This window comes from Nothoprocta perdicaria, unplaced genomic scaffold (assembly GCF_003342845.1).
Source record: "Nothoprocta perdicaria isolate Ctin4 unplaced genomic scaffold, notPer1 scaffold_9, whole genome shotgun sequence".
Taxonomy (NCBI): domain Eukaryota; kingdom Metazoa; phylum Chordata; class Aves; order Tinamiformes; family Tinamidae; genus Nothoprocta; species Nothoprocta perdicaria.
This window is the reverse complement of record NW_020456198.1, coordinates 5,330,072-5,353,153: the sequence shown is the minus strand read 5'-3', so window position 1 is coordinate 5,353,153 and position 23,082 is coordinate 5,330,072. Positions and strand designations below refer to the sequence as shown.

General features: G+C 45.2%; 1 long non-coding RNA gene across 1 annotated transcript; it reads left to right on the top strand.

Annotated features, from left to right (window-relative positions):
* Nucleotides 1-14,181: 14,181 nt before the first annotated feature.
* LOC112958765 lies at nucleotides 14,182-20,294 on the top strand. Its single transcript, XR_003251493.1, has 3 exons — nucleotides 14,182-14,367; nucleotides 14,849-14,998; nucleotides 20,172-20,294. It is a non-coding gene; the product is annotated as an uncharacterized LOC112958765 (long non-coding RNA).
* The last annotated feature ends 2,788 nt before the right edge of the window (nucleotides 20,295-23,082 follow it).

Below are 23,082 nucleotides of genomic sequence, written 5' to 3'. Positions count from 1 at the left end.
CAAAGGAGATGTGTGCCTCCCTTCACAGCCTTGCCTGAGCCCAAACCTCCCATTGCATCCAAAGAAATGCTATGTCCTGCTGACACAAGGTTGGTGGGTGTTTGCCAGGTGTCACATGTGGACCGGTGGAGCATGTTGTCCCCTGCTTGCTGGCCACCACACAGTCCCCCTCATTCGTTCGGGTGCAACCAGCACCAGGTGGGAAGCCGGCTGCCACGACCAGGGAAATGCAGGGAGCGTTGCTATAATTAACCGTCCACATTAGGCGTTTTACAGTTCTGACACCTCACAAGAGTGGAAGTTTAATGAGGATGGAGAGAGGCTCCAAAGCAATCCATTTCCCTGGTAAAGATCGTAATGAAGGTGTGAAATGATGCACGGCTAACTGAACTTGTCTGTAATAGCCTCTCTGTTATAATGTAGTGGTCTGACAGGCTTTAAAAAAACAATAATCTGTGCATTTATATATATATATATATATATATACACACACACACACACATATATATACACACATACATATATGTGTTCTTTTCTGTACAAAACTAATGTAAAGTAGAGCTTCATATGGATGTGCTCTGTGTAGGTCAGGGGCCACAAGGTGAAAAGAACTGATCTATGAAACAAAATATGAATTTGCAGTGTGACCAGCCATGATTTGCAGGCTGGAAATTTCCAATGCTGTCTCTTAAAGAAGTCAGTCTGTCCTATGGCAGTCAGTCATGAGCCTAGGAGAGTTTTCATTCCGGGCAGCTCAGGTTCCACTTGGATCTAAAGAGAACTTTTCCTGCCTAAGCTGAATTGCTTTTTGTATATGTATAATTTGCCTGCCTAGCATAAATATCAAGCACATACATCAAGAATGAAAATGGAGATAAACACATTAGTAATTGCAATCGGTACGGAAGTACCTGAGCCCATAAATTCCCACACAGGTAATTAATTTGACTTCCAGAAGGAGTCTGCCTGCCTTCTTGGGACTCAGTGAATGTGGCTGAGCCTTCACACGGCTGCTTGCAGGATGGAGCCACAATCCTTCCCAAACTCCACACCTTTTCCATGCAGTGTACAAGGAAGGTGCATAAAGCAGCACTGTGGAGCACTAATGTCCCTGCTGTCCTGCAGGGACACCCCTGTCCTGAAGGGTGGCTCCATTCAGCAACACTAACCTCCCATCAGAAAGAAGCTTCTCTTATAAATAAATTTCCACCATGTAATTTATGGTAACCAGCACTATTTCCATGTATTTCCATGCAATGTTTTTGTACTCCAGAACTTTGCTTTTAGTGGAGCTCAAATTATTTTTTTGTTTAGCATAACAGGGCTCAGAACAAAACAGTTTTGGCAAAATGTATCGGAAGGTTACATAAATATTACACAAGCTTCCTATGTGCACTGCGTGCTTTTTCTAATGTATTCAAATGATAGAGCTATGTGATTTAAGCACACCTATTAATACAAATTAATACAAAGGCATAATTATTTTATGGGAGCATTTAAGTTATATTTTTATAAAGAGAACAGGAGGATCCCCTGAGACATTGTAGTACAAATAAAGGAAAGAAACTCAATTAGTGAAAGCACAGAAATGAGAAGTGAGACATGAATAATGTAAAGTAGAGTATAATTCAGTAGGTATATTAGTTTGTGTAACATAATGTTCCTTATACATTAAATAGCTGTGCTGAAGAATGGATTAGCCTCTTTTCCTGTGGCACTTTTCTAAACTGGGGTTGTCAGAATCTCTCTGCAGTTTTCCGACTTGAGACAGTAAAAGTCGATTCCTTAATCCTAAATTGATGGAGGTGTCACTTTGATATTTCCATTTACTTTTTTCATTACAGAAAGAGCAGAAACTGTCCAGAATTATTTTTTTCATTTTGTGTTCCCCTGAGAGTCCAAAAGCAGCCAATGTTGGTTTTTTGGGTTTTTTTTTTGGGGGGGGGGGGGGCGGACATGCATTATTTTAGAGTATTACTTTCCAAAGGGAGCTAAAATGAAGCAGAAGTTTCAACAGTTGGTGAACAGGAAAGACATAAATAAGGGGATTGCCAGAAATAAACCCGATTCTACCCTTTTTCCTTAGAAGCCACCTGGGTGTTCCCAGCAAGGAGAGACCAGGTAACCAAAAGCACATTCCCCTAGGTGGTTCGAAGTGACTAGTGTTGTGAGCCTCCTTCCACCAATCATTGCTTCCATTTTTTTATAGAAGGCTTGGTGATTAAATGACTTAGAAATAAAGGCAAAAATGAATATTTTGAAAATTAAATTATTCTTCACAAGCTAAATAAGAAAACCGAGAAGGATCCTGCTCCTGGCAAGAGCAGGGCATGTAAAGAAACACAGAAGGGCAGAGCTGGGCAGAGCCAGCACAGCTTTCTGGCTGGGAACGTGAGGGCCAATGTAATTCAATAAAATTCAGTAGAGTTTGGCTGTAACCTCCACCTAAGCAGCTGGAAAGAGAAAATATATTTTCAGAATGACTGTTGTCATTATAAGGCATTTTAGAGGAACGTGTGAATGAGTCCCCTTTTGAAGCAGCTGTTTGTTTCTTAAGTACAATTACCACTATGTTCTCATATGGAAATGGAAATCATGCAGTTCCTTTGATCCCCTAACTAATAATTATATTGTTAAATATTTCAGAGCTTGAGTTGGTTTTTTTTTAATCTCTCTTGTCACTAAAAAATAACAGCACATTGCCCCTGCTGCAAAGATGCTGTGAGTCAAGGCTTAACTATTTATTAGGGCTGGTAAATAATTTTAGCATTTTTATCAGTGTTTTGCCAATGCTGCAGGAACAGAGCCCTGTTCTCTTCTGAACAATGGCTGCACCACATCCCTGCACGTGCAAACCCAGGAAACGGGCTTGATGCTTCCTTCAAAATATTATTTACTATCTGTCTGAAGAGAGCGTATGGAAGTGAAGCAATAGGAACAGCATTGCTTTATTTAATAGTGTGAGATCCTCACAATGTATTTCAGTTTATATTATTCCAGAGATAGGCATCTTGAAATACTGAAGGAGCTTACCGGGTGCAAGCATTGTATTGATGTTTGTCTGTGCTATCATAACCACGGATTCATCTGCTTGTCCTTATGTTAGCAATTTAATTTTAATCCTGGACAATAATGAAAAAGTGTATTACTGAGGAAGAACAAACTCTTCATAGCCCATGTTCCTGGTATTTTTAGGGAAGTGAAATGTATTTTCTGTTGACAATAACAGCCTCTCTTTAGTTCTTCTGTGAACATCTGTGAACCACAGAAATAGGTTTACTAATGCCTTGTCTGCTGAAGGGAAATACTATGTAATTCTTTTATCAGGAATGGATCTGGAACCCCCCAGCTGTGTTCTGTAACACCTTTATTCTGCAAGTTTACATGAGAAACTCAGGCCTCCGTCCAACAGGAAAGCACTTTGCAGCCAGACCGCTTCAGACATTGAGGAGTTTGTGCTTTTATGGAGCATTTCTGCAGGACACTGTGGATAATAAGGTAACGTTTTTCTCTCTTGGTTTTTCTCCCTTATACACTTCTAATTTGTGTTGGCAAAAACTCCAATTAACCAGGTTCTCAATGGAGGCAGCTTCCTGGCCCTGCCAGGCTCCATTTACAAGCCAGGTAGGTGCAGGTCCAACTTGGTGATGTTGCTGGCAGGGGTCGTCCAGCCCTGCACATCTGCAGAGCACAGTGTGACATAGGCAGCAAGAGAGTAGGTGGCCAGGGACATTTGCCCTTGTTCTTGTAGGAGATTAGTCTTCTCACAACAGTGTAGGTGCAAACGTTGTGTGATACTGGGTTCTTCTTGAATGAGCCTCTTCCAAAGAAATACTACATAGGCTGGAGGTTCTTCAGTTGGGTGCGGGTTTCATTGTCACAACAGAGTTGTAGCCACAGGCTTGTTCAAAACTGATAACAACCCAAAATCTAAAGATACACAGCTCAGAGACCCAACTTGAGTAAGTTGGTTGGCTCAAGAGTGGTGTAAAAGCAGAATGTTTTAGATTCCATTTTTTAATGATTTCTTACTTATACATATAAACTAAAATCCTACAAAATGGATCACAGTATGATACTTCTCTGATTTACTTTTTTTTCTGAACTCTTGCAAAGAGTTTTCTACCGCAGTTTTGAGGTTTATTTTTAAAAAATCCTATGGGAAATGTGTACTATTCTCTATTAAATACATAGGACATGTTCCTAAGAGTCTCTCACACTCCTCCCACACGCACCTTCCTACATGTGAGATAAATTAAGAATGTCACTATCTTTAATGCCAGAAGTATTTCCATCTTCCACTGTAAATATGCAGTGATGCATCTAGAATAACACTGTCAAGGGAAGAAATCTTCACATGAACAAAATTTAGCAATTTGTGTTCCCATCCTACATGCACTTTTTTCTTCCATGCAGTTTTTCCTACATTTTTTTCCACAGTGGCTGTTTACTCGAGGGAAATCCTGCTGAATCCTGCTCAATGCTTTGAATTTTCACTGTGATATACAGGGAAGCTTCATATTGTGCAGTGGCCCTAAAACTCACCCTTCCTTCTTTGGCATTTGGAGATCCAGTGTTTTAAGACATATTTAATATAAGGCAGATAAATAGGATACTAGCTGACAGGAGCTTTTTTTATGTGTGTGTCTCTTGTTGCTATTTCATTTTTCATCTTAGGATCATCTCCTCTGCTATTTATATGCAGCATAAATAATAATTAAACAAGGAGAGAGAGGTGTTAGGCTGTGAATGTGAAGAAAATCTCTCTCTCCCTAATGGGTAACGAAGTTGCAAAAGTAGCCAAGAAATGAAGAGTCTTCTCCAGTCTGAGGAAATGTGGTCCTTTGCTAATGCTTGCTGGAGAGAAGGAAAGCATTAACATGCAAATGCTGCTCTTAAGTGCCCAGGATGTAGTGATTAAAGCGCTCTTGCTGTGTGATCTTGCGCCTCTTACCCTTTCTATTCCTTAATTAATTTCCTCTATAATTTATGTATTAATAAAAACAAATCACCTGCTTCATGGGAGGTGAGAGGTTTCATTCATTGATGTTTGCAAACAGCTTTTAGATCCGAGGAGGGAAGAGAGATGCTCCAGGAAAACATGAAGTCTGTATGTGGTGCATAAAAGATATATGACAAGCAGTTTGAAACCTTGGCCTTGAACTAAGTCTTTTTCCTATTCTGGTAGAAGTTTATTTTTCTGACATTGTGAATGAATGGGCCTAGGGACACCACAGAGGCTTGGGGTGACTTTGTTTCAGCCCTCCTTCTTAAGAGAGCATTTATGGAGAAGTGGACAACTCTTTGACTGTGGAGTCTTCTACCAGTAGGTTTAAAAACAGTGTTAGGATGCAAAATAGCTTCCACATGCCACGTTTATGAGATGACCGTGTATTCATCCTCTGGAATCAAGCTGCTCTCTGTCATTACCCAGCATTGCCTCTCTCCACATTAGTAGGCTAGAGGCTGCAGAGTTATCCTGAGCATGACCGAGGTGTGCAGGTGGGAAGTTCCCAGGTAGGTAAGTAGAGTTGGTTGTTCTCTACTGTCATAATATATGCTTTGCACTAAAATTCATTTTTTGATGTCTTTATCTGAAAATGAGCTCATTAATTAGCTTGCATTAAAAGCCGCATTGGGAGTTCTGTGTATGTTGGGAGCTATGCAGAATTTGGTCTTTCTACATCTGTTCTATCCTCCAAAAGGTAAGACAGCTGAAAAGAAAGAGAGGAAAAAGGCTGAATGAAGCTTTTGCTCTTAGATGCCTATAGATGCTTAGATGCTTAATATCTATAGTAGAGAGCAGTTTGGCATGGGCAGAGACCTATAGCTTCACAAGGCATAAACTCTTGACCAAGATCTTGCCATCTAGCAAAGCAGCATGCAATGCTGGCCAGATGCTGCATGTATGTTGCCTGAAGCTTTCTCAGTAGAGCTCAATGCAGGCTGATAACACGGTGTGGTGAAAGGCAAGAGACATAAGATCAGTGGATGCTCTGATTTCTTTTCTCACAGCAAGCAGTGCAAACAAACATGACATACCTTGCTACCTGGGGAAACTTCCCAGGGCAGGGCCCTTTCCAGGGCAGAATCAACTTTAGAAGTCAGCATCTCTTCTCTTGTAATCTCTAATAGTAATGTCTAATTCCAGAATTTCAAAGCTATTCCCATAAGGGTGTCCTGTGATATGGAACATGTTTGTGAAGTCTGCGCCGCAGAAGCCGCTCGATGCGTTTCAATATTCTGCCTGGGTTCCCCTTGGAGCTCCTCAGCAGGCGCTAAGGATGTGTCATCCTTTGAGTCATCTCTTACTTTTAAAACATCCTTCCTCCTTGAAAGCTGTTTTGTTTTTGACTCAGAGTACACAGAACGGAGCATTTCACAGTCTTTCCACATGGATTTTTGCAGAGCGGGGGGAGTGGGTAGCGGAGGAGAAGAGCAAAGCTGCCTTTGGGCTTGTGTGTCCTCACACCTTGTGGATGTCCTGCCTTTTTCATCAGTGGTTCTCAGCAGTTTCCCCCCAGCTGGCTTCTCCAATGTTTGTGACAGGAATTTTTAGAAATCATCTGTACTCTGAGGAGAACACAGACTAATGGGTTCTCAAAGAACAGATCAAGAGGGAGTTTCAATTGCTTTTAGATGTTTGTAATTCCAGATGTCTATTTGTCTCCTTTAAACCCCTCCTTGAAGGACCCCTCTCACCCCAATCTCTTGTCTTGGGTGTCAGTGCTCAGGTGTCTTGTTCCCTTTTTTGGATGCTCTGGGCTTAGGTTTCTGTTGTACTTCTTAGTTAGGTTCACCCTGGGGCAGAAAATAGAGGATAGTTGTCTGCCCAGCAGCTCTTCTCTGGTCCATGTGGCCTACATACAGCCCCATGGTGGCCTGCTCTCGCTTTTGGGGACAATTGCATGCTCTAGTGTGGTCTCTCCACAGCTGGTGTCAAACCCTTATGTTGCCCCTGCCAATGCATCACTCAGCTGCCCTATGGCAGCGCTGTGCTCTTGGGGACGTATCTCCAAGCAGTGCAAAGTGGTGGCCTTTGATTATCCAGCCTTTTAGAGATGTTGTCTGATTAACAGTTCGTGTAAAGACCTCCTGCCACGGAGGCCATTTGTGCTGTTCCAGAGATTTTGAACTAATTGCACAAGAGGTGAAGCTCCAGCACAACAATTGATTCAGCCTCAGGCCCTACACAGCAGAGAACAGCTCATGAAAACCAAGGACCAGGCATGCAATTGCAGACCCTTAATCCAGCTAAAATACCATGGTGCTTGACCTCATTAGAAAAAAGCCACAAAACACATCTCCCTGGATTGTTTCTTGCTGTGTCCTGTGAAATACTGGGAGCTTGGCCAACCAGCCAGATATTTCTCTCTCCTGGAGAGTGCCGTGTTTGCTTTCCTGTCTTGGAAACACTAATAGACCCAGCATGAACTCCTAAAAACTCATGCAGAGGACAACTTACAGTTTACACTGTAATTAATATGTAGAAGCAATATGCTTGTGTCCATGGTGATTAAACCTGATGCAGGGTTTGTCAGGTGAGGGAACAAGGCAAACAGGCAAGGTACAGAATTATCATGGTCTAGGAGAATTGATCATTCTCATCAGTCTTTTCCTTAGATGCTAGATCTGTGGGAAAACTGGTGCATACCCATGGCACAAGTGCAAGGCTCCCAGCCTGGACACTGGGGTGACACTTCCTTTGCTCTCTCAGAAAGTTCTCTTCCATTTCGAAGTACATTTAGGTTGCACTCAGAGTGGTGCAGATTTTGCATACAGCAAAGTCATGCCTTTGCATCCAAAGTCTAACTGCTTCTCTGCTGTAAACAAGTCTTTAGTTCTGTAGGATTCTACTAAAAGATAGTTCTTGCTCCAGACATAATTATTTGGATGCTAAGGTCTCAGGAGTGGTCACCTGCCTTGAAATTCACGTACAGGAAAGGTAGAGAACACCAGCATTCTGTGTATGGGGCTTAGTTCTTTATAGTGGTGGTCTCCAACTCAGAAGTCATGGATGACATGATCCTACAAGGTGTCTTGGTTTCTACAGAGAGGTTCATCTTCAGTACAGAGAGGACAGGTGTGTCCCAACACCTACTTCTTTCTCTTACAAGTACAGTACAGTTCTCCTTCAGTACAGATGGTCCCAGCAGTGTGGAATAATCCTCCATTTTGCATCTGCATTGAGGACTGAGGATCAAAGACCACAAGGAGGTTGGTGGGCATTTGTAGAATAAAGGTGACTGGTGTTTCCCTGTAGCTGAGACATCACCTCTTGTGTCAGCTGAGGACTTCAAAAAGAGCTTGGTGCACCACACCAAGTTGCAGTCTTGGTGCAACCAAAACCACATGAGCATCATCAGTATCTGGCCCTGGTTGTTGGCAAGGCATGAGGCTCTGCTTCCGCAGGCTCCTGGGAGCATCAGATCCCTCAGTGCTGTTCAATGTCAAACAGCAATATGAGCCTATTAGAGAGAGGCCAGGGAAAGTGGCAATGCCAGCTCAGCGGGCAGTGACGGGTAGTGCGCGAGGGACATGCTGGAGAGTGATTGATGTACTTGTTTAGGGCTCCACTCAGCAAAGGTTCAGTTCCTTGGGGCTTGGGCTTAATAGAGGTGTGGGATACTAGACTCTTTTAGGAACAGATGAAGCCAGTACTTTGGGCCTTTCCTAGCACCGTGTTTGTTTATTTGTTGAACCCATTCAACAGTCTCGCAGCTAACCTCACTGCCTTGGCCTTGGCCCTTGGTCTCTGGATCCAGCCTAAGCTTCTTGGTGGCAGAGCTGTGGAGATACAGTCCCTTGCCACATGGGCTGCTTAATTACTTGCCAATTACTTGTAGTTACTTTTGCTTTACTGCAACACACAGGAAGAAGAAGAGTTGCGTGAGAATGAGCACCCTGGGAGCAGTAGGTTTTTCTAAGGCCAGTTCTAAGGTGACCAACACCTTCTTACCTCCTTGGGAGACATCTCTTAAATGCCTCTCAGCGTGGCTGACTGCTATTTGGGAAAGACTCAAGCTGGCACAGCACCATTAAAACCTCTAGTGTGAAGAGCCCAAGCTCCGTGAGAAGCTGTCCCCTTTGCTATGAAATTTCTGGATCCAGAGTACATGTCTGTTGTGATCAAATTGGTAGGAATTGCCAGGCTTTATCAAAGCGGTGATTCATCCTCTCTGGAAGCCTTTCTTAAGGAGTGGGCAGCACCAGCTGCTTCAGAGGGAGGTGTGAAAGCATCCTGACAAACAGCTCTGCTGTATCCCCAGGGAGGTGTTGCTTCCTGGCAGCAGCATTTGGCCTTGAGCATCAGCCTCGACTCAAGTACAAATATAGCAGAGAACAATCTTAGAGCACTAAGATTATAATGAAAAGGTCTAATTATTTCTCCCCATATAAATGGGAGCTGCTCTTCCTTACAGCACATGGGTATCCTAGAAAAGGTTGGGATCCTTTTTCCTTCTTCTGCAGACAGGTCCTGGGCTGACAACAGCAGTTTTAGCTGTAGCTGCCTAGTTCTCCAGCACATCCCCAATCTACAGGAACACCTTTCAGCTTAATACCTCCTTCGTGTCCATTTTCTTGGACTGTTAGTTGGCTACAACTGCCAATCTGACTGTGACAGGGAAAAAAAATATCCCACATTCATCAAAAGGAGCCAAATTACTAATTGAGACCAATCAAGCATGGCATGTGTCATCTGCGGGCTCCATATCCAAAATGAGACCAGGCAGAAGCACACAACTAGTTAAGGGAGGGACAGCTGTGGGGGTGCTTGAAGGGAGAGGACGTGGCTGCTGAGGAGGGACTGACACTGGAAGATGCTCCAGCTGCCCATCAGACATATCTGCAGCTCTGTCTAATGTTGAAGCTTTGCTAATGCTGCTTTCATTGGGTGCACACTGCGGAAGGGATACAAAAGAGAGTAAGTCAAACACTTGGAAATCCAGGGTGTTATCTGCAAAATGCAGCTGGAAAAAAAAACATGTTATTTTTGAAAGACTTCCCACAGATTTAAGTCTTTTGTGTCTTTCCTCTTAATGTCAGTGCTTAGCAATAGGACTGAAGAAGTAATATAACATTTTGGCTAATGTTAAGCTGGCAGCTGGTTAGGGCTGGTTATTTATTGTAGAGACCACATAGCTCAAAGAGTGCTGTTTTATGGACTTACAGAATAACTGCTGCTTTGAGGAAGCAGGAATATTGGAATCTCCGGACTTATGCTTTTGGGGAGGCTTGGTGAGCTGCAGTGCCTTTGCTGAGGATGATGAGAATCTTGTGTTTGTGCTAACCCACCGGGTAATAGCAGGTCAGCTGGGCTGCTCATAGAGCTGGGAGGTGAGAGAAGGCCAAGCAAGGTCTCTAATGATCTGTGCTGCGCTCCCCGAGGAGGCTGACCTAGGATAACGCTGAGTGGTGACCTTTATTTTTAAATCTGTTTCTTGTGTACTTCTGTGGATAAGGAGGATTTAATGCTATCTACAAATGGCACCGTGCAGCTCTGGGAGGGCCTGGCTGTGCATTATGCTTCCATCTGGGTTCTGGTCTGAACTCTGCACTGCTGAATAGCCAACTATTGGCAGCAAGTGGCTGTATAGAGCCTTGCTGAAGCTGTGCACAGTTGTGCTAGGATATTGCTCCCCAATTCCCCATATCTGGGCACTAGAATTTTCCAATTGTGATTTTTGTGCCATATGACTTTTTTTTTTTTTTTTTTTTTTTTTTTTTTTTTTTTTTTTGTAATAGATAAGGGGAGAAGGAGAGCAGCTTGGAGCCTGGCAGTGAAAGTGCAACAAGTCAAACCTCAGTTCAAATCCTGGCTGAACTGCTGACTAAAATTTGCAGGAACATAATAAAGACAGGGACGATGGTGATGTTATGGCAGACCTTGAAATGGAGCATGCCTAGAAAATGAGGACATCGCTGTCTTTCAGGGACTCCTGTTCCCTTCTTTGACAGGGTAAGTGTTGGGTAAACTTGGTTTCTTCAGAGCTAATCCCTTCCATAGTGTTGATAAGGAACACTGTGGACTAAATTGCGTTTTTCATGAAAATGCACTGCTTGCAGAAGGCAAAGCTGCCTGTGCAGAGCTGATGGGAGGTCAATAACCTGAAGGAGCTGAGGATCACAGCAGAAGAAATCCTGGTTGAGTGAGTGCTGTTACCATTCCCAGCTTTGCAGCCCCTTACCTGTTCACCTTTCTGACAATTTAGTTTGGTTTTCATTTTGAGTGCATATTGATACTTCAGAATCTGCAGTGAGATGAGATTCCCCTTCTCACTTACCTGCAACGTGGCTCTTTCCTTCACGCCGCTTTCCTACCAACTTCTGTTCTCTTCAGTGCGGATCTGCCAGACTGTGCTAATCCTTGTTGCTGCTGAGAGGCAGGTGGGCAGGCAGAGCTCACCTACCTGCTCCTTGCTTTCTCAAAAGGCTCTTCAGGTCTGGTCCAAGCCTGATAAGCAGCTCTCTTCACAAGTAGCACCATTGGATGCCCGTTGTCTTCTGTAGACCAGACACTAGATAAAGATGATTATTTATGAATTGCTAGTGTTGCCATTTCAGGGTCCTTCATGGGGCCCCAAAGAAGTATATCCCATTCCCTCTGTTTCTGAAAACTGCATGACCCAGTGCAGCTCCTTCTGTTTATTCTCCCTCTCCCCAAGCTTTTTAATCCTGTTTATCAGTCTGCAGACATCTCGGTGACCTGCAGCATTGTCCCTTTGAGTCATGGTCCCTCCTGTCCTCCACTGGGGCAGGCTGCTTGCTTACTGTGTGTGTTTTGTTCACTGTTCAACCGTTTTAAAGACCTGCTCACCAGCCAGGCTTTGGAGAGATTAATAATGTCTCTTTTCTGCTCAGTATCCTTGACAAGCCAGAAACCCGCCCATTCACTGTTTCAAGCAATTAAAACGATGACACAGCCATCAGCCCCCACACAACCCGTTGGCGTGGGCACCATGCGATGGAAACTCCAGTCCTCCACGAGTACATTTGTATGTAGCTTGGCAGAGAGCAGCCCTGCTGACTTTCCAGGCCGATGCCACTTTGTTACTCAAACACAAGCATCTAAAACCAGCGTTTGGTGCCGAGAGCTGTGCCAAAGCTGAATGCTGCTGGCGTTTAATAAAACAGCATGTTGAGGGTTGCTATTCTAATTGGGCAGCCAGGAAGCCCCAGCGGACACATGGACTTATTTATTGATTGCTCTTCAGATCAGAAACTGGACTGCACCGCAGGGAGCTAGTAAAGGAGGAAAAGCATTTTAAATGCATTGTAAATGCTCCTTTGCAGGATTAATGAGCAGGAAACTGTAATGTGCACTAACGGGATGCAGAGAAAAGTAAAAGCTGGTAGATGTGCATGGGGTTTTGTTGTTGTTGTTGTTGTTGTTGTTCCACTGGAGGATTCTGCTTCATCAGAGGTGGGGAAAGGCAAATGGTAATAAATGTCACTACTGCCAGTATCTTACACTGGAAGAGAATCTATATTCTCACAGTGAAGTTCTTGCAAGTTCAGAAGTGTTAGAAAATAGAAATACATTATTTAAAAAAAAAAGTGATTTTGAGGAAGAAGTTGGAGGAAGTGGAACCTCTCCTGCTGGCTATTTCACATGCCTCAGGCATGCAATATAGGCCATGATCTCTTAAATGGCTACACATAATTCACCAAGCAAAAGAGCCAAAGGTCTCCACGGTGCTGGAACTGGCCCCATCATAGGGCTCATAGGGTTATGCCTGGCTCCAAAAAGACCGTAGAGCTGTGAAACAGCCCTTGGAGTCACCTCTCACTATGTAACGCGTTTCCACTCTCATCAAGCAGCAGCTGTAAGTGAGTCAAGCATGTTGTGATCTCATAGATCTCCTCACTGATGGTCTGGATCATCACCCAGAGGCTTTGCCTCTCGATGCCTTGCTTTCAGCATGCACAAGGTGGGCCCAAGACAGTGAGGCACAGATGTGCAGTAAAAGTATAAAAGCGTGTGCTGTCTTTTTAGGAATGTGTGCCATTCCCACCATCTGCCAAACTCTTATAATTATCCTAACACCTGCAGCTCATCTAGGATTCAGTCCTGGGTGTTTTCCTCCTGTTTCATCAGCTCATTTCCAGCTGCCTTCTGTATGGAGATGGCCTCTTCAGCACAGTGCTTATTGCTACTAAAGTGACTCCCGTGAGCAGAGCAGTCGTCAAAGGTTTAAGGTACAAATGCTCCAGGTCTTGCTTGGTTCTCCCGTGATCCTGGCTGAAGGCAAGGGAGGACAACTTGCTTTGCTCATCCAGGGATTAGCACATATATGTGCTGAGAAACTTTAGGAAGTCTAATGTACAACCAGTTACAAATAAAATACAAAGAAAATAGAGTAAACAGGAAAAATGTGGGAATGTCTTTATAAAAGGGGCTAAATGTTGCTCATGAGATGAGCTCATCTACAACTTCTGTTTAGGTTTAGTGTGATAGCACCCGCTCTGCCCACCTGAGGTGCCCAGTGTGAAATGTGAGCAGATTGGCACAGGAGATGTATTTCACATGTTTCTAAGGCCCAGAGAATTTGAGCTGTTGTTGCAAGGTTATTAAACCCGGTCCTTGGTCCATCACCAAGACTGAAGCGCTGAACATTTAGACTTGTGCAACCTCAGCCATTTGTGTGCTGCGGGAATGCTGTCGGCTGCATGCAGCCCAGCCATGTGCAGCCATCTCCTGGGCCCTTCGGTGGGGAGGAAGCACAGGGTTCTCAGAGAAGCGCTTTCAGGTCATCTTGGCAGAGCTGAATGTGATGGGCTGGGCTGTCTCCGCAGACCTCAAGTCATTTGGCAGTGACGTGACAGCCTCCTTGCTGAGTCTATCAAGTCAGAGCCACTGGAGAGAGATTCAGTCATGCTTAGACCACCAAGCACTTCTGCAAACGAAAAGGGCTCTGTTTTTGTTATCCATTCCTTCCTTGCGTGACAAGGTTGGCTTTTTAAACACACAGAGGTTTGCGATGCAAGTGCTCATTATCCACCGCGGTTTGTTACAAATGAATCATAAAGTAAACTTAATGAAACAAAGCACACAAAAGTAGATTGATATTTGACTTGGCTGTGCTGCGTGTTTTCCCTCCTGTTTTCTGTCAGCTAGGCAAATACTCTATTTATCCAGCTTTGTTCCCTCCATGTCATTCCTGCAGAGGTTTTCATGGGTGACTCCAAAGCAAGGAAGAGCCATGCAAAGCGAGAGGAAAAACAGGACTTTACAGCATCTCAATTAATTGACCTCAAAGGTTGAGGACTTCTTAAGAGCGATGTCCTCCTCTGTTGCCTCCGTGGAATTTATGTGTACTTGCAACAGCCAGTTGCCTCCCCTTAAGTGTAAGGGAGCTGCATAAGGTAAGAGCAGAAAATCAACAAAAATGTAAACCAGACCTTTAAATTATTTTTTTCTCCCCCAAATGCTCTGTATTCCCCCCCTTATCAAATGTCAAGTGAAAGCACAGAACGAAAGACCATTTTGTAGTCCAGGTTAAATCTCATAAATGCTGGTTTTCTTTGGGCCAGAGTTCTCTATACATGCCCTGAATGTGTCCAAAAAGAAGCCCAGCATCGAATGTGATGGATATTATTTTTAGGGGTCTTATTTTTAGGGGTCTCTCCTCTGCAAAATGCTTAGCTATAATCAAAGAAGTGTGGGTTGATGTACTGATGAACGGCCCTGCTGCTGGGGTGCCTTCATGTGAAAGGTGAAAATCTGCCAAGTAAAACTTGCAATAAGCATTGTGGAGAAAAAATCATGTTGTAATGTAGAGCTGAGTCCCAGGGCACATTTCACCATGCTACTTTGATTCTTTTACTTTACTTGCTTTTTCACTAGCATCTGTCCTAAGCCTTTAGTGTCTCCAGCAATGAGCAGCAGAAGACATCACCCTGAAGGCAGTTTGCCACCCATGGAGATGATCTGACTGATGAACTTCCATGGGCTCCACTGGGATGGGAGTCACTGGCAGCAGAGAGGTCGTCTAAGGTGGGTATCAAATATACCTTGTTTTTGAATTTCCTTCCACCCGATTGAAAAATGGAAGCGGGTTGTGTGAGGAGGATGAGCTGTGGAGGTGATGGCAGCTGGTGTGCAACGGCCTCGGCTGGGTCACGTCCTTCCTGCCCCAGCACTTTGCCTAGTTGCTGTGCCAGGTCCTGATGCAGGGAGCTCTCATAATGCCCACGAGGAGATGAGGCCTCAGTACTTCTGGGGTGGCTGAGCTTTTCTGTCTCTTGCTGAGGAACCTCCTCAGGCCACAAGAAGGGCATGGTGGGGTGGAGGAGCCTGTCCGCTGCCAGCAGTGTGTGCGTGGAGGTCTTTTGAGGGCCCCCAGCAAGGCAGGAACACTCACAGCTCAGTGTGCAGGATAACAAGCAGATAAAACCCATCAGCTCATCTCCAGGTGGCTCTCTGTGCATTTTAGTATCCACTGACCTGCCAGGGGCATCACTGCTGTCCTGCTGAGAGCTGATGAGCAGCCTCTGCACCAGCTGCACTACACGTCTGCTCATCCCCTGGGCTCTGCCAGGCCTTGGACTCATGTGAAAATTGGGCTCTACAAGGGTGCTGAGGGCTCTTTGGTGCTTAGCACCCATCCTAAGTGCTGAGCACCTTGGAAATCAAAATGTTTGGTGGCCAAATGCAGTGCCCTTGGAATGGGTGAGTGCATCGATGTTTGCTGCTGGCCCCGGGAGCATCTGGATTCCAGGTGTCCAAGGCTGGCTCCAGCAGCCTTCGGTGGCTATTTTGCAGGCAGAGAGAAGCCAAAACTTTAGGACCTAATCCTCCATGGACCAAAGCAGATGCAGTTGTTAGTGCTTTTGGAAAAGCTGGGCCATTAATTATGAATGGAGCTTGTGTACTTTGCTCCTTCCAGGGAACATGGAGCATAAGGGCATTTGCCTTTTTACAAGGCATGTACAGGCACACAGTGAAATACAGCGATAGTTAAATGTGAACACCCACGATCCAGTCTTGGCTGTCTTCCTGCATGACTGTTTGCAGATTTTTATTTATTTATTTCTTAAGTTTGAAAGAGCAAAGAGCTCAAGAGCTTTCAGTGTAAGATTTTAAAGCTCCCCTACTCAGAAAGGGAGTGAGGAGGCAGGTGGAAATCATTTAGAAACCAGCCAAATAGAAATCAGGTGCCAATTAAAAACAAAACAGCCTTTTGCTGATATTCAGAGTGGTCTCTGGCTCCTGGAGAAAAATCAAGATCAGAGGAACCCTTCCAGTTCATGCATTTGTGGGTCACTTCTATTGACATTGACTCAGTGACTCTGATCTTTTTTTTTTTTTTTTTTTTTTTTTTTTGTAATTAAAATGGGACTTTGACTATTCTTTCTCTTTGAATCATGGGGAAATTATGAGACTTCTGGACGCACTACAGAGGGCTTTGGCTGTATTACTTTGCTTATTAGTTAGTGACAACACCCTTATTTAGAGCTGCTAAGAAGAAAAAAAAGAAAGAAAAAAAGCCTGATCAGTAAATTAGGTCTCAACATCTTTTACATCAAGTACAGCAATGGTTTTAATTTTGTCATTATTGCTGTTTTTTCTTTTTGCTATTCTCAAACAACAAATATGCCCAAATCTCTGCAAAGTTTGAACTATTTTACTGCTTAGGCAGGTGCTTGACCACTTGTGGAGTAGCAAGGAGCTCAAGTAATCCTGTTGTCCCAGAATGTGCAAGGAATCATGTTGGTGCTTCTCAAGTGTGGTTTTCTGGGTCTGTGTAACCCTGGGATGTGGACATGCATCCCTGCAGGTCAATAGCATCACATAATGGTCACGTTAGGAGACTACATGGAGGCTTCAATTCCTGCTTGGAAATTCTGTTTTTGGTGGAAAAAAGAGTCCTCGAGACAACAGTAAAAACAGGATGGGACGGAGGCTTCAGGGACTTAGGTGCTTGAGCAAAGTCTGCTGAACAGCCTCACCTTGCAGCCCTCTGACCTGCTCATACAGTGAGATCCCATAGGATTTAAATTCAGATTCAAGGAGACACTGGATTCTTGCTGTGGCATTGGGACATTCGCAAACCATTGCCCTGGTGGGAGCTTGAGATCATGCACTGAATTCAACAGGTTCTGCTCCTTTTGAGGAGGTGGTCCTCACTCTCTTGCATGTGCAGCACCCACTTGTTTCTGATGTTCCTTTTTTTTTTCTTTTTTCTGTTTTGCTTTTTTCTTTTTGCTTTAAATTGTTGCAAAGATATATTTGTCATTTTCTGATAAGAAGTGCCTAGAGTATTAATTACTGTAAAACCACACAAGAAAATTAGGCTTTTGTGCCTGCGTTCTCCTATGCTAATGTGCCAAAACGAATCTTATTTAAACATAAATACATTGAAATTGGGACCATTGAAACTAACCTCTTCTTTGTGTTAAGAGCTCCAAAATATGTTTTTTTCTAAAATACAAAAAAAAAAAAAAAAAAAAAGCCTAATGCTTTTAAAATATCTCTTAAAAAAATAGGGATTTGAGATGGATTTTGGTAGACATGCAACTAACCTGTAAGTCACTGAGCTAAGCAGCTCTGAATATCAGGCTTAGAGTAATTCTGTATCGGAGCTGTCTATAGTAGCTCAATTTCATTTTTATGGCCACTAGTAAGCGACGAGGCAGCGTTGAGAGCTGAGCTCGGGCGATAGGTTGTCTTGAGAAGCCGCACAGCAGAGACACGGTGGGTGCACACAGCCTGAAACGCTCCTTTATGAGCGGCAAAGCAGCCGTGAGCAGGTGCTGTGCCTGCCCGAGGAGCCTCCAGGGAATGCCCCAGGAGATGCACTTTTTTTCCCCCCCAATTCTTCTAATTTCTCCATGATTTTATTGCCCACTTGATACTGCCCGTATTTATATTCAATGCAGCAGCAGCTGGCTGCTGTCACCACTTGTCTTTCAAAGATCTCCAGCTCTGCAGAAGGTGCCCTATAGCACCCATAGCACAAGCCAGTGGTTTTCCTCCTGGTGACCCTCATGGAGCTGGAGTGTCCCATGGAGATGCCATTTGAAGAGCTAAAGTGACACAGGAGATGCCGTGTGCTCAGGTAATTGCTGCAGCGGTTAATTAATTCCCTTAGGTGTTCTGCACTGAGAAATGTTTTATTTCTCTGAGATCTGTCTTTGGTTTTCAGATCTTGAGATGCCTTTGCCTGTCAGATTAAAGAGTCTCAGCTTATTATTGCTGTGACTGTGTAGGCTCTTGCTGATCACCACCAAGTCACCTCTGAACCTTCCCAGGGATGGACTAAATGCATTAAGCTCGCTCCCTGCTGTAATGGCGATTCATCAACCTCATGTCCTCCTTGCTTCTGCTTGCTGAAATCCCTCCAGTTTGTTCACGTCCTATTTTTGAGAGGGACACTGCAGTGGTTTGTGCAGTTATTTGTGTCTCCTACTGTGGTTAAAATGCCAGAGGTGAGAGCCTTGCTCTGGTCCGTATGTGTGAGGGTCCTGTTTGACCTCCTGAGGGCTCTGCTTCAGCTGCAGTTGAGGACAAGCCTGGAGCGCAGGTCCAGTGAGAGGTGGTGGATGCAGAGGGTCCAGCCCAAGCTCAGGATCAACCTGTCATGGCCAGAGAGATTCACATTCAGGTAGTTTGGGATGCCAAAAGATCGAAAGGAACGTCCTAAGACAGCAGCAAAGGAGAGATCGCAGCACTGCGGTTGGAGCCCGGTCCCATAAACCTCACCCGGCTCCAAGTGACTTTAATTTAATTGCAGTGACAAAGCAGGAGCAGCTCAAAAATCCCCAGGACAACGTAACTTCCCAGTGAGGAGAAAGGGGCCTTTGCGAGGTCCTGAACCGGTGTCCTCCTGCGCCGTACGCCGCAGCGTGATGTGTGAGCGCGGAGCCGCTCCGCCACGAGTTTGAAATGAGAAATTTCAAGGGCTATTGAGCACTCCGTGAATTTTCACAGAGGCTCAGCGCAAAGTTATTTAGCACAGGTGTTTTGGTAATTGTGATGCATTGGGAAAATTCGCGGTGCTCAATGGCCCTCAAACTTCCACCTGCTTGGTGTGGTGGTTAAGCATTAGTGCAGTGGATTAGAAGATAAAATATGCAGGAGAGACTTGCTGGCTGCAGGACTTTTCCTGGCACCCGTTATATTTCTCTGTTATTGTGCCATCAGTGTGTTTGTCTGATGCATACGAGAAGGACAGAGAGTTGACTTCAGCTGCTCTCCAAGTTTTGCACGCTCATAAATACAAGTTTTGCACGCTCATAAACCCAGCAGCTCCTCAGCCCCTCACAGCTTGGGCAGAAGAGCTGCAGAGAGGAGACGTCTCAAAGCCCAGCTCTGGGATGTGGGAGAGAAGGGTAGAGCCCCTGCCCATATGTCTCTGAATATTTTGATCCACTATGGGCCTTCAGGACTCAAGTAGAGCTTTATATTAATTGTCACTGCCTGTGTCACCTCTGCTTGCAGGCTGCCTGTGCCAGGAGGGATGTGCAATCTTCCCTCTCCCGCACAGGTGATGAGGAAGCTTTGCAAGGATGTGATGTGACCAAGCACCAAGAGTTAGAAGAAAGTAGCTTTGTTTTTTGCTTTTCCTTCAGCCTTGGCAGCAAGATAGCAGGGCAAGCACACTGACCAAGCCGGAGAATGGCACCGGTAGTACAGAGGGATTAAAATAAAGACAAATATTGTTTGCTGCTGCAGCTCTGCTGCCTGCTAAGGTGGCTTGTTGGGCTGCTCCTGGGTGCTCTTGGTTTTGCTGGGCTGCAGAACAGGCAGGTAAAGCTCAGAGGCCACCGGCACACGGGCCCTGACTCACCGCGCGGCTGCGATGCCGGCAGCTCCCGGGCTGCAGGCGCAGGTCTGACTTTGATGGAGAGGCAGAAAGGCAACAGTGGAGGTTTTTGTCAGGAGCAAAATACAGCCACCTGCAAGAGGCTCTGGGAGAGGATGAAAAGCAGATATGTGACCGGAGGGTCCTGCCATGAGCTGCAAGCAAGATTAATGGAAGAGTTTTATTTTTGACCTTATTGATTAAATCTCAAAATTCCCGGTTCTGACAAGATCTCTAATGGAAACTCCTGATGTTTCCTCCCTACTTCATGTTCTCCTCACTCTCCTCTTCCCCCCCCACCTCTCCTTCCTACTCACATTGTGTTTGGGGAGTTATTAACATGTAAATTGATTTTGTTTATAGAAAGGAACATCCTGACAAGTTGACAAGAGAGAAGAGCTTGAAGCTGGAGCTTCCCTGGTTGCTCATATTCCTGGGATGGAAGGCGGCAGCGGGCAGCGCTCTCCTGGGCATTTATGCCATACTTAGCCCCAGGAGATCTCCAAGTGCACTGCAAGGTACCTGCTAGATGTGTCTTTGGGGTCACTAGGGGGGTCCCCAGGTCTCCCCAAAGGCAGCAGGTGATTTGGGGCTGCACCTGCATGTTGTATAGCAATCCTAAATTATTATAAGACCCCCTCCTAAGAGTATTCATGCCCCTCACAGATAAATACAGTTTGTCTCACTGCTGTTTATGGACCATTTTTATGCTGTTCCCCGGCTGAGCGGAGGCTTTCATCCTCCCAGGCAGCAAAATTCCCTTCACTTGCCAGAAGAGCGGTAGCTCTCACGTGGCAGCAGCACAGCGGCTGTGATTAGCCTTTTCCAGCGCAATAGTTCTTGCATTTCATTTTAAGGAGGACTTTAACTTGTCGCTTGCTGATCCCAGCTTCCCAGGTGCTGCTCCCACTAAGGAAATGAGTTTGCTCGTTCATTGTAGCAGAGCTTGCATTTCAGGGGAGGGTGTTTCCCACACGGCTTCCCACTTTCTGCGGAAAAGCTCTTATGGCTCCTCCCTGCCTGCTGCTTCTAGGGAAAATCACCCCTGAAAGTAAGGGATGTGCTGTGCATTTCCCTCCTTCTCTTTGAAAGCTGTCAGTACTAATTTAATTAGTTGTTGCATAACCACGGTTTATCATTTCCAAGTCTAATGTATTATAATGTTGTTTATACTGATTTGATGATTAAAGGCCTTGTCAGAGTCTTTGTTTCTTTTCAAAAAAGAAAATATATTTATCATCCTTTAACAACAACCAAAAAGCGCCTTTCTTGCTAGGCAAATGAGATGCAGCAGATTAAGGAGGGCTACTGCACCTGAAAAGGTATTTAGCTTCATTTTCCATAGATGTAGTGTTGTTTTTGTTGTCTGCAGTGCCCTTGTCCTGCTCGGCAAGCAAGCCCGCAGCTGGGCATGCCACTCTTTTGGACAGTGCTCCTGATCTGCCCACGCTCGTTTTCTCCACACCCCCAATTTTCCCTCCCTAGCATTTTACAAAATCCCCCTTAATTTCCAGTCCCCTTGCCAGGAGCATCTCCCATCCATGACAACCCAGGCCTGAGGGTCCCATTAGTGAGCAAACGTAAGGAGGCTGCTCTGCTCTGAGCAGGGCACAGTGCAAGCCCTCCTGCTCTGAGGACGCTGCAGCGCTGCTGTTTTGCACACGTAGATGTTGTGCCCTGAGTGTGACAGAAGTGTCCCCAGTCCTCAAAGCAAGCAGCACGTTTCCTCCTCCCTCCTGCTGGAGCTTTCGCTGCTTTTCTGCAGCTGGCTAAATGACCGTGGTTGTGTCTATCATCAATTCTGCAAGCTGCTATTTAAATTACAAAGCTCATTCTTTGCGTCTGCGTCCACACAGCGTGTTAGCAATCTCTGCATAAAGTCCCAGCAGGCAGCGATTGTCCCCTAAGGAAGGCGGTGGTGGAGGCAGCCCATGGGATTGACGGGAACGTCGCTGCCTTTGGACGCCTTCCTGGAACAAGGGCTTTTCTCTCGAAGGGAGCTGACACGAAGGCGGTCGCAGCTGAGCGCAGGTGAGCACCGCGCTGGAAAATGAAGTTGCTAGCACAACAGCAGGGGCGACCCCACAAAAAAGTGAAAAAATCATTTGAAAAGTGTCACCAGCTTGTTTAGTAAAACCATGCCTCGGACCTGAACAACTTGGGCTAATTCTATTTGTTTTAATAGCAAAGATGTCCAGCAAAGGTGCAGCCAGAGGTGCCTCATGGTGTGACAGAGCAGTGGGCAGGGACCTCGTGAGCCCTGTTGCCTGGCCGGTCAGGTCTGCCACATGGTTGGTGTTGTCTCCTCTCCAAGCACCTCCTGCTACCATGGGTGAAGGAGACCTGCACTCTGTGGAAGGGAACCAGTAACCTGGGTGAGCTGGCAGTGGGGAGAGGAAAAAGAAAGTGTTTTTATTTAACTGCAGCCTGCAGGGAACAGTGGGCTCTGCAGCCATGGGTATGACCTGCCTGGCTAGAACGTAACTGTAACAGAGCTCCCCAGGTCACTTTTTGTACTTTTTGTCCTGGAAGGTTCTGGAGTCCTGGTGATGAGCTGGAATGGACATGAGGACCATATGCATGGAGAACATGGGGACACCCTCACTCGTCTGCTGTGAGTAGGTTCATCCCTTGCAACAGATTTTGACCCCACCAGGCTATGCCCAGAGAAAAATGTCATTCACTCTCAATCTTTAGAGAAACTCCTTCTATTTGTTTATTTATTTATTCATTTTTTAATCTTTTCCCCTGTGATGTGAGGATCAAATCACAAAACTGAAAGCAAGGTTGTTTTTTGATTGTGTGTGCATTTCTTTTTCCTGCAATATGATTTGGCTGCTGCCTAAGTTAAACTTGCTGCTCGTGGGCTCCCACATGCTCCCCAAGCTGCTCCTGTGTGATGCGACTGTAACGACCTGCTTTAGTCTAATGAATTCAAACACAAGCAGTTATTGTTTGCAAATAAATACACACTGGTCAATGCTACCAAACCTTTCCAGAAATTATTAGAGAGGCATTTGGAGAGGCTGAACTCGCACCTGGGAAGGAGCACACAGTGCAGGTCAATGGAGCAGCATTTCTGCACCGCTCCTCTGACTCACAACCAGACCTAGAGCTCATAGGAGCCCTGCCCAATCCTCTCCCTCTTCACAGCTCTATTTTATTTCCAAATACCGCTGAAGGAATGTGTATTTTTTTCTCAAAGTGTATTTTTCTCAAGGTGAGGCAGCTGTAGCATCGCCTGTCCTTGGCTCATGGTGCCTGGAGATGCAGC